Genomic DNA, 10,311 nt, shown 5'->3' with positions numbered 1-10,311 from the left:
GATAAAACAAAAAACAAAAACAGGAGCACACGCCAGTCCCATAGCACTTGTCCTGCCCAGTTTATTGTTGTGAAAACAAGCCTATGGCATATGATAAGCGGAGGGGAGGATACCTGTACAATAAATTAAATTAATCACTAAAAGCCCAGGTGAACAGGGCAGGTTTTAACTGGCACTTGAAAGAGCCCCTCATGAAGAGTTAATTGTTCACAAACTGTAAGACATTTTATTTCATAAAAAATAATAGAGAGTATTTATTCCCCGCCCCCGTGGTACAGAAAAGTAAGTACAAAAAGTAAGTTTAGAGCAAGAACATCATTTTAATAAAGATGGGGTAGTTCAAAGTCCACCTGCAATGTGTAAAGAACCCAAAATGACCCAGGTGAGCCAGTCTGATCCAGAGTAAAATCCCTTCCTGCCTTTACCTATGGCAAGCAGTTCATGGGCTCAAAAGCAAAACCTCAAAGAAAGGCCTGAGGCGTGTTCATGGACCACCAGCAGTGGTTCGGTTCAAATTTGAACCAAACTGCCGGTCTGCAAACTGGTTCGTTAGAACCGGTGGGGTGGTTCGTTTTGTGCACACTAACCGGATCGAACCAGTTCAGCCCAATTTGGGATGCTTGTAAAGGGGAATCCGGTAAATATTCCCCTTTACAAGCATAAAGATTCCCCTTTACAAGTATAGGGGGCGGATTCCTAGAAACTGAATCCTTACCGGATTTCCCTTTACAAGCATCCCAAAGCCAGCTCAATATGAACTGGGCCTGGTTCAGTTCAAACTCAGACCAGCTTCGGTTTTTGGGGGGGCGGGTCCAGTTTGAGCTTGATGATGATGCAAATTTGTGAGGTGATGCAAATGGCCTCTGTGCATGCACAGAGGTCACACAAATGGCCTCTGCACATGCACGGAGGCCCAAACCAGGTCCCAGCCAGCCAGCCCGCACTGATGAGGGGGGAGTACCAGTGGGTCCTAGAGGAGCTGCTGCCAGGTCACCACCACTGCCGCAATGGAGCCACCACAGGTAAAGTTACTTCCCACCTGCCTCCGCCACTCTTTTCAACCCTAATTCAGTCACTAGGGATCCTCTTGATGCTTGTAAAGGGGAATCTTTACTGGATTCCCCTTAACAAGCATCCTAAACCAGATGAACTGGGCCTGGTTTGTTTCAAACTTGGACAGCCCCCCCCCTTTTGGGGGGAACGTGGTCCAGTTTGAGCTCAGACCAGTTGAACCAGACCAGTTCGAATAGAACTAGATCCGATTTGAACTGGTTCTGCACACCCCAATCTCAGATAGGCACCTCCCATGCTTGCCATGTATAACATCCCAGGTTCAATTCTCAACATGTCCAGTGAGAAAAATGTCGGATAGCAGGACTAGGAGAAACCTCTGCCTAAGAACTTGGGAGAACTGCAGCTAGACAAAGTAGGTACTACTGGTCCAGAAGGACCAGTGATCTGACCTGGAGGAAGGCAATTTCATATGTCCAAGCCATGCACACAGCTACCTTGGAGAAAATGTGCTAGCTCTTTAGTATAGGTCCATGCCATGCAATATCCTTTCATCTTGAGACCATCTTTGATGTCTCCATCAAAGGAAAAAAAAAGAAAATCTGAAAGGGGAACATATCTTAATAGACTCTTGAATTATTCACAGCTCCTGTCATTTTATTGGTATTAAATAGAAGCAGTGATGTAAGTAGGAGGAAATGCCCATTTAGCACTAGATTATCTCATCTTTAGCCATGCACATTATTTAACGAAGCAATTTAATCCACACACATAGGAATATGGTTATTTACCAGCTCATATGATTATTAAAAAGAGGGTGCACTGAGGGTACCTCTGACATGACATCTTCCACAAACACACCCTTTATCAAGTACCTGTTTATCCAAATGGCCACTTGACACTCTTCACATGAATGACACATGTATTATAGAGCAGCCATTCATATGAACAGTCCCATACCCCCACACATACATGATAAAGGGATGTGATGGAAGAGCATCTGCACAGCCACAAAAGATGTCACAACAGGCAGTCTCTTGGTGCACCCCCTTTTAATCACAGGGTCCAATACTGTCCAAACTGGTCAACACAGACACACACTTGTATATACTGCATGACTGCAATCAAAATAGAAAATCATAATGCCCAAGGACATGCATTTTTTTTGAAAACTTTTGTTTATTTTATGGTGGTACTCCTGTACCACCACTAAACCTTATGACAATATACCATATGCTCACTTTCTTCACTTAATAAAAGATACACAGTTTGGTCTTGGACTGTAATAAAGATGATTGATAGTGGTAATAACAGTAACTGGGGCATAGTTTCTTATCTGTCATAGATATATTATCTAAGCCTCCGAAGCGGGGAAATGACTTGATTAGCAAGCCAGAGGTTGCCGGTTCAAATCCCTGCTGGTATGTTTCCCAGACTATGGGAAACACCTATACTGGGCAACAACAATATAGGAAGATGCTGAAAGGCATCATCTCATACTGCGCAGGAGATGGCAATGGTAAACATCTCTTGTATTCTACCAAAGACAACCACAGGGCTCAGTGGTCACCAGGAGTCAACACCGACTCAACGGCACACTTTACCTTCACCTTCAGACATTATGAAAAAGCCCCACTGTAGCCAAGTACAGTGGGGCAATGGGGGTGGAAATTCTGCCCCTGCCACATCAATTACGGTTTCAGTGGGGCTTGTCTGAAGAGGGAAGAGTCCTCCTGTGACAGCGGGCACATTTGTGATTGGGAGAGTGGATCAATCCTCACTCACAATCATGGATGTTCCCGCCGTCATAGTGAGGGCTCTTCCCTCTTCAGACAAGCCCCATTGAAACCGTGAGTGGCAGGGTGCATGGGTGACTGACACGATGGGGGCAGCCCTTCCACTTTGCCCCACTGTACATGGTTATGGCGGGGCTTTTTCATAATGTCTGAAGGAGGCTCTAGTCAGGAGTCTGTTCTCAAGGGTTGACATAAGTGGGCAGCTGCCACATGCCCAGGGGCCTCAGGAGGACCCCTTTCTGAACCCTGATGCCAACTCTGTGTCCATAGAGCCTGCTCCACTTAGGGCCCCCCAGCTGTTTTTGGACTACAACTCCCCTAATCCCTAACCACAGTAGCCAATAGCCAGGGATTAGGGGAGTTGTAGGCCAACATCTGCACGAGGGCCGAAGTTGAGCAGGCCTGCCTTAGTATGACCTTACAGAAGGCCCCTTGTCGCTTGCAGCCAAACCTACATAATGTGCAATGCAACGCTGGAATGGCCGATTGGCTGGCACTGTTGTGCACGTAAAAGCCAGCCTTAGCATTGTTGCACAGAAACACAGTTGTGCAATGACTTAAAACAGTGTGCACGCACTTGCGCAACTGAACTGAACTTACATTGTTGTGAGTCATTGTGCATCTGTGCTCTTGAGCAATATCTCTGGGGCTGGCTTTGATGCATGCAGCAGCACCAGCCAATTGGTAACGCTGGTGTTGCATTGTGAATCATGTAGGCCACATTTCAAACAAATGAGCATAAGAGGACTGAGGCCATTTTTATGCTGAAAGTGTATTTAAACCTCTCTTGTGCTATTTGTGCACATTATGAACATGGCTCATAAAGGAAGGAAACTGGAAGAAAGCTGTTTATCAAATGAATGCATCTTCTAGCCACACTAAAGTACCGTTGAATAAATATGCAGGAAATGCTCAAAAACTGTAAGCATCACTCATGAAAACGCCCACTGAATTGTACTCCTTTAATGAAGAACAACTTTAAAGTCTTTAACTCAGGAAATAACCATGTAATGTACTGACTAATTTTACTTATGGTATGATGCAAACACAATATTCTTTTTAGAGTACTGTTTTGTTCTGTTTTATACCCAAAGGCATGGCTATGGTTTGGAAGAACTTGCAAAAAAATGTCTAGAACATAAGAACAGCCCTGCTGGATCAGGCACAAGGCCCATCTAGTCCAGCATCCTGTTCACACAGTTTCATGGGGTGGCCCCTGGTTCTAGTGTTGTGAGAGAGGGATAAAAGTTTCTCTCTGCCCACCCTCTCCACTCCATGCATAATTTTATACATTTCGATCATGTCTCCCCTTAGTCGCCTCTTTTCCAAGGTAAAGAGCCCCAGATGCTGTAGCCTAGCCTCATAAGGAAGGTGCTCCAGGCCCCTGATCATTTTGGTTGTCCTCTTCTGCACCTTTTCCAGTTCTACAATATCCGTCGTAAGATATGGTGACCAAAGCTGTATGCAGTACTACAGATGTGGCCGCACCATAGATTTGTATAAGGGCATTATAATATTAGCATTTTTTATTTTCAACCCCCTTCCTAATTATTCCTAGCATGGAATTAGTTTTTTCTCAGCTGCTGCACACTGAGATGACACTTTCAATGAGCTGTGGGCGACAAAATGGCAAATGCAGTTCAATGTTAGCAAGTGTAAAGTGATGCACATTGGGGCGAAAAACCCCAACTTCAAGTATATGCTGATGGGATCCAAGCTGTCGGTGACTGATCAGGAGAGGGATCTTGGGGTCGTGGTGGACTGCTCATTGAAAGTATCAACTCAATGTGCGGCAGCTGTAAAAAAGGCAAATTCAGTGCTAGGGATCATTAGGAAGGAGATTGAAAATAAAACGGCTAATATTATAATGCCCTTATACAAAACTATGGTGTGACCACACCTGGAGTACTGCATACAATTCTGGTCACCACATCTTAAAAAGGACATTGTAGAACTGGAAAAGGTGCAGAAGAGGGCAACCAAGATGATCAGGGGCCTAGAGCACCTTTCTTATGAGGCAAGACTACAACAGCTGGGGCTTTTTAGTTTAGAAAAAAGATGACTGCAGGAGACATGATAGAGGTCTATAAAATCATGCACGGTTTGGAGAAAGTGGAGAGAGAGAAATTCTTTTCCCTCTCACACAACACTAGAACCAGGGGTCACTCCATGAAATTGATTGCCAGGAGGTCTAGGACCAATGAACAGAAGTACTTTTCACACAACGCGTGATCCACTTGGGGAACTCTCTACCACAGGACGTGGTGACAGCCAACAACCTGGATGGCTTTAAGAGGAGTTTGGATAACTTCATGGAGGAGAGGTCCATCAATGGCTACTAGTCGGAAGACTGTGGGCCACCTCCAGTCTCAAAGGCAGGATGGCTCTGGGAACCAGTTGCAGGGGAATAATGGCAGGAGAGAGGGCACGCCCTCAACTCTTGCCTGTGGCTTCCAGTGGCATCTGGTGGGCCACTGTGCGAAACAGGATGCTGGACTAGATGGGCCTTGGGCCTGATCCAGCAGTGCTGTTCTTATGTTCTTATGTCCTTAGTAACACATTTCCTTTCAGTCCTTGTAATGTTACCCATAATGATTCTGTGGAGGATTCTGGTCCACCTAGATTTTCTAGTTTATACAGAGCTACTCCTCCCCCAGCCCTCCCCTCCCTGTCCCTTATATAGAGTTTATATCCAGGAATAATCGTATCCTACTTGTTCTCACCATTCCACCAGGTTTCTGTTATGCCCACTATATCTATGTTTTCATTAGTAACCAAGTAGTCCAGCTCACCCATCTTGGCTTGGAGGCTTCTGGCATTGGTATACAGACACCTATAAGCTGGGTCCCTCACCTGATGTTGGCTTGTGCTATCACCATCATTTGACTATTTGGCAAGCTGTTCTTTGTTTCCTTCTGCTCAACTTCTGGTTCTACTGTGTCCCCTTATGGTTTATCTGAAACATGTTCACCCTCACACCTTAGGGGATTTTACCGGCCGGAGCAGATACGACTCTGTTCCCGCCAGCAATCACCCAGATGTCATTTTAAAAGCTGCTCTGCGACCTACTTGATTTTTAGCGCCAGCAGTCTGGTTCCATTTTGGTTCAAGTGGAGCCCGTCCCTTTTGTACAGGCTTCGCTTTCCCCAAAATATATCCCAGTGCCTAACAAATCTAAACCCCCTCCTCCCGGCACCACCATCTCATCCATGTATTGAGACCCCTCAGCTCCGCCTGTCTCGCTGTCCCTGCACGTGGAACAGGTAGCACTTCAGAGAACACTACCCTGGGGGTCCTGGACTTCAGTATGCTACCTAGCAGCCTAAATTTGGCTTCCAGGACCTCCCGACTGCATTTCCCAACGTTGTTGGTGCCAACGTGCACCACGATAGCTGTCTCCTCCCCAGCACTGCCCAACAGCTTACCTAGACGCAGCATGATGTCCGCAGTCTTTGCACCAGGCAGGCAAATAACCGTGTGGTCTACACGCGGGTCACAGATTCATCTCTCTATGCCCATAATGATTGAATCACCCACCACTAAGAGGCCCCCACTCCCTGGAGAAGTGTCCTCTGTGTGAGAGGATATGGGGCATCACCCAAGGAAGGGGTCCTGCTGTTTCCCTCTTCCTCAGACCCCAATGTCCTCCTTCCCTGAGACCCTCATTCTCCATGACAGCAGAAACGCCATCAGCATGGGAGTGGGATGCCTCTACCACATCCCTGAGGGTCTCATCCACACACCTCTCTGCCTCCTTGAGCTTCTCCAGGTCAGCCACCTTGGCTTCAAGGGAACGAACTTGTTCCCTGAGAGCCAAGAGCTCTTTGCACCGAGCGCATACCCACGACTTCTGCCCCTCAGGCAGATAATCATATATGCGACATTCTGTGCAATACACTGGGAAGCAGCCCCTCCCCTGCTGGCATTCTACCTTCATAACTAGTTTTATTGGGTATTTAAAGTATATGGGGTTTGAAGCTTGGTACTGGGTACAGTTGCCAGCTAATTAATGGTTTTTAGTTTTTTATCCTCCAAGACAAGTACAAAGGTTGGATAGTATTCACCTTATTCTTGCTTTGTGTGTCTCCCCACAGCTTTTCCCGCCAATCTCCCACTAAACTCCTGCAAAACTCCTTCATTATCTGTTTGCAAACTCCTGTTAGGAAAGCTCCTCCTTGTCTGAGCCTTGTCTAAACAAAACCGAATTGTTTTGTTTCACATCTACATCTACATGAAACCGCTGGGAGAGATTATCAGGAGGTTTGGTGCTGGGTGTTATCAATATGCTGATGACACCCAGATCTATTTCTCCATGTCAACCTCATCAGGAAATGGCATATCTTCTCTAAATGTCTGCTTGGAGGCAGTAATGGACTGGATGAGGGATAACAAACTGAAGTTGAATCCAAATAAGATGGAGATACTTACTGGGGTGGGGGGCGAGAGATGGCTTAGATCTGCATGTTCTGGATGGGGTTACACTCCCCTTGAAAGATCAGGTATGTAGCTTGGGAGTGCTCCTGGACCAAAAGCTCTCCCTGATTTCTCAGGTTGAGGTGGTGCCAGGAGCTCTTTTTATCAGCTTCGGCTGATACGACAGCTATATCCATTTCTAGAGGTGAATGACCTTAAAACAGTGGTACATATGCTGGTAACCTCCAGGCTTGACTACTGTAATGCGTCCTACATAGGGCTGCCTTTGTACGTAGTCCAGAAACTACAATTGGTACAGAATGGGGCAGCCAGATTGGTCTCTGGGACAACTCGAAGGGACCACATAACACCAGTTTTAAGGGAACTGCACTGGCTGCTGATATGTTTCTGGGTGGAATATAAAGTGCTGGTTATTACCTATAAAGCCCTTAATGGCTTCAGCCCAGGGTATTTAAGAGAGCACCTCCTTTGTCATGAACCCTACCACCTGTTAAGAGGTCTGGTTAGGGTAGCCACCGGCTTGTTTGGTGGTGACCCAGGACCGGGCTTTCTCTGTGGCTGCCCTGAGGATTTGGAGTATGTTCCCTGCTGAAATAAGAGCATCTCCTTCTCTTTTTGTTTTCAGGAAGGTTCTCAAGACTCACTAGTTCTCACAGGCTTTTAATTAGAATTAATTTTAATAATTTGTTTTAATAATTGTTTTCTGCTACTGTTTTTAATTTCTATTTTCTGCTACTGTTCTAATTGTTTCATGTATTTTAATCTGTGCAGATTGTTCAAAATATTTTAAATTTTGTACACCATGTAGAGTTCCTTTCATAGGTCTATTTGTTAAAACCAGTATTTTCAATATGTGCATTTGAGTTGTTACGAATATTTTAAAGTGGTGGAGTCAAAGTTTATCATGTGTTAGTTTAGCTCTGCTAACTGAGCAAAGAGGCACTTTTAAAGTGGTCACTCAGCATGTTCCATGTTACAGGGATTTCCAGATGTTGTTGACTACAGTTCCCAGAATCCCCAGCTGCAATAGCTTTTTGCTTAGGGATTATGGAAGCTGTAGTCAACAACATCTGGGAACCCCTGTTGGAGGATATACGTCATGCATACGCACCAGCCACTTCCAGTCTGACACTAACCGGGGCAGCAAGAGGGTACACTGCCACCCTGCGCAATTCAAAACCAGATCTCCCCCGATGATCTTAATAGCAGTGGGATTCATAAAGAAGAAGGCGCTCTCTGTTGCTGGTGCCTACCTTGTGTTCCTTTGTAGACTGTTAGCCCTTTTAGAACAGGAAACCATCTTATTTCTTCTTCTATATAAACCACTTTGAGAATTTCTTTGCTGAAAGGTGGCATATAAATATTCACAATCATGATAAGACTCTCTGGCCTATCATACTGTTTCCTTAGAAATTGGAATGAGGTTCTGAAAAACAAACTTTCTTTCCTTATGTGAGTCAAGGTTCTCTGCTTGAGTGACTACCTCATTGCCTCTAACAAAACACCAAACCACACACAGTGTTCCCTAAGACATTATAATGGTGTCATTATCATCAATGACGGGGGAGCTGGGGCAGGAAATTGGCATCTTTATCATGAAAAACTTTTGTCACTGAACAGCTCTCTAAGGGGCATACGTGAGCAGTCATCCGTTGTAGGAGGCAAAATAGTCTTCAGCCAGCAGCAAACCAGTGAGCACTTCCTCTGTCTCAATGCCCCAGATGGAGAAAAGGATTCCATGTTATTGATTTACTTATAAAACCCGTATCTCCACTCTAAGCAATCAGACTTGTAAAAGCACAGGAAAGACCAATGGATTTCAAACCCATTTCCACCTCTTTTATGTTTTCCCTGCACATTTTATCTATCCCTCAGAACAAGGCTGCAGTTTACATTCCTTACTTTATACCAGTGTCAGTTTCTGTTGCTTTAAGTGTATTTGTATTTATAAGGTTTTCTGCTCTGCTGTATATTGCAGCCAGGATTTCCCTTATCTCCTCTGCAAGACTAGCACTGATTTTGTGCCTGAACTGTGTTTATATAGCAACAAAGATTCTTACACCAAAAGGGCCATTTCTGGGCCTTGTTGATGTTGGGTCACATTGTTACTCTAGTCCAGAGTTGCACAAGTGTAGACCAACATCAGCAGGAGGGCTACAACTCCCATCAACTCTGACGATTGGCCACTGTGGCAGGGGATAATGGGAGTTGTAGTACAACAAGAGCTGGAGTGTTGAAGTTGTGCAGCCCTGCTCTAGTGTACTGGAAGATGCTTTCCATACATGTCGTCCTTGTAGAGTGTGTGTATGTGTATGTGTTGTTGTCACTGCTTTTACATTGCCACAAATACCATACTTCCTTTTCATTCTTATAATATATGCCTATCCTTCTTATGTATCCCTAACTACTGCTAGGCACATCCTTGGCTCACACTAAACCTAACAAGACTGCACTCCGTATCAGGAAACCTTCTTGGGTCATATACAGGGCTCAGGAAATCTACTAGTCTACTTGTCTGTGATGAGTGAAAAATGATGCCTGACGAGAAATTTACCAACATAGCTCGGCAAGTAAAAAATTTCTGTCTGGCTGGTGAACAAAGCCAACATTTCTTGACCCCTGGCCATATAGAAGTTCCCAAGTTCAGATCTTCTGGTGAAGGATCTCAAGCAAAAGATTCCAAGAGCTGTCTCTGCCTGATACCTTGGAAAGCTAACAGTAAACATAACTGGATGAGATGTACCAATAGCCTGTTATCAAGTTAGGTTTACATGACTATCACTTGGGCTGGAAGTGGGGGAAATGGTAACATGTCAGGAAGTGAGTGTGTGCTCTAGAGGAGTGAAGGATCTCAAGCAAAAGATTCCAAGAGCTGTCTCTGCCTGATACCTTGGAAAGCTAACAGTAAACATAACTGGATGAGATGTACCAATAGCCTGTTATCAAGTTAGGTTTACATGACTATCACTTGGGCTGGAAATGGGGGAAATGGTAACATGTCAGGAAGTGAGTGTGTGCTCTAGAGGAGTGACGTCTGAACCCATATCTGAATGCACTCAAGTCTGGTTCC

The sequence above is a fragment of the Hemicordylus capensis genome, chromosome 6 (assembly GCF_027244095.1).
Source record: "Hemicordylus capensis ecotype Gifberg chromosome 6, rHemCap1.1.pri, whole genome shotgun sequence".
In the NCBI taxonomy this organism is placed as follows: domain Eukaryota; kingdom Metazoa; phylum Chordata; class Lepidosauria; order Squamata; family Cordylidae; genus Hemicordylus; species Hemicordylus capensis.
The sequence above is the reverse complement of the archived record's forward strand: the minus strand, read 5'-3'. Positions refer to the sequence as shown.